Raw genomic sequence first — 2,242 nt, 5'->3', positions numbered from 1 at the left:
ATAGTATTGTATATATTTTATACTATACTATATATATATTATTGTGTGTGTATATATATATAGTATTGTATATATTTTTCACCAAAACTTTAATATTTTACTGTGAATCCAGGACCAATCCGGATATTGATAGAAGGGCTTGAGTGAATCTAGTTCAGTATTGTTTAAGCAATGAATAATACTTGTTATTTTTACTTTTCTTTATATTTGAATTTAAAATTATGCTCATTTTGCACCTCAGTTGTCAAAACTGAATTCTATTAAATTTACATCTGAGGAAACATTTTGGTAGCAATCTCTATACACAAGCAGAACCTGCCCGATCTCGCCATAATCCCAGTATAATGCATTGGGTTCTGGTAATAGGCTGATGGCAAATGCCTTGAAATTCTTCATTTCCATTTTCTTTCAGGCTGAATCAAATCCCCTAAAATATGTATTTTATTTCACTCTTAAAACTTTTTGTGATATCACCTATTTTCTTTTGATATCTGATACGTGAAACGAGTTTTATTAACTAAGCAGACCACCACGCTGATTGATCTCACTGTTTGAGAGTTGTAGACATCTTTCATTAAAACAGGAAAGGGCAGGCATGGAGGAAATTAAATCTGGAGTTTTTCTGACAGGCCCAGGTAATGAGGCTGACAATTCAACGAGAATCAGATGTCCAGGATTACAAAAAATTCTGATATAAGTAATAGAAAATAAAGTAGAACATTATCTCAATAGGTGAACCAAACAGTAATAATAAGCATGAGAGGTAAATATGCTATAACAGAGAGTGACCATCAGAGATTTCTATCAAACTACCTGGATTCTAGAGTTTTATTGTTTATTTTGTTTATTTGTTTTGATAGTTGCTACCTAGTTTTATTTAGGAATTACCTTAAATTTCTGGGACATTTCTTTGGAAGCTGTAGGGTTTTGACTTCATATACTTCATACACATCTATAAATTTCTAGATCTGAAAGATGGTCCCTCTGAAACTAAAAGGGCAGAAAATAAGAGCAGAAGACTCCTGATCATGTCAATCAGGGCTAGACCGACTGGTTTGTAGAATTAGTTGAATTCTAAGTAATATAGTTTATACTTTATCCAGTAACTAAGGGGTGATGGTGGGATATTGATAGGGGTGAATTTATGAAAACAATGTAACTATTCCAGGGAAAATAAATTAATTGAGAATAGATGAATTGTTTGACAAGAAAACAATCTGAGATGAATCTAGTATAATCACAAGACACTAAGGGCCTGGACCACATCTGGAATAAAAGGAATAGATATAAGATACATTCTAAAGATAGCATTTCATGTCAGAGGAAAACCAAGTAAGTAACTTATAAACAAGCTATGCATGAATTAAAATCGATAAAAGTATAGATAATAAGTATAATTGTATCATTGTTTTATGTTTTACAGCTATGCCCTGTATTTGTAAAGTCCATTTCTCATTTTTCTAGCAACCTGAGATATCTGGTTTTGGCACAGACGAAGTCTCATTTCTGATACAAATATGTTTTTTAAATAACTTGCTTATCTGTGCTATAAATTTATTTTTATATTCAGTGCTCATTTGTTTCAGTATTTTAAATCTCTCATTTAAAAGATAATTTATCAATAGTAAAATAATTTATCAATAAATCATTGATAATTTTCAATAATAAATTATCTTTTAAACGAGAGAGATAGACAATATATAGAAACCAAAAAATCCAGTTACAGAGTAGAAAAAATAAATAAGAGCATATCAAAAATTCAAACCTTGGTAATAGTTATTAAAGGCATTCAAAGAATGGGTTTTAATTAATGTTTTTGAAACGTTAAATAACAGAATGGGAGACATATTAACAGCCTCAATTTTTAAACATGTACTAGTGATTAATCATTTTAAATTTGCGAAGTTGAGTTAATTTACAATCATGAGATCACCATGTCCATTTCCTGCTCTGAATCTTCCTAAAGTAAGCAATGAAATGGCCAATGAAATTGAAAAATGAGGGCATTTCAGCTCTTTTCAAAAAATAAATACACAACCAGAGCATGTAAACCAACTGTCACTTTATACAGTGACAATCTAGACTAAAATGAAGATGAAACAACTTTCCTGGCTGGAATGAAGATCTCAACTGCATTAAATCAGATTTTTTTAGTACTTAAGCGAAAGACTGTTTTTCCAGTATCTGAATTACCTGCCTCAAATCAGTTCATAAATTGGACTAAACAGTATTGAGTTTTGAG

The sequence above is a fragment of the Pteropus alecto genome, unplaced genomic scaffold (assembly GCF_000325575.1).
Source record: "Pteropus alecto unplaced genomic scaffold, ASM32557v1 scaffold35, whole genome shotgun sequence".
In the NCBI taxonomy this organism is placed as follows: domain Eukaryota; kingdom Metazoa; phylum Chordata; class Mammalia; order Chiroptera; family Pteropodidae; genus Pteropus; species Pteropus alecto.
Note: the sequence above shows the minus strand (reverse complement) of the source record.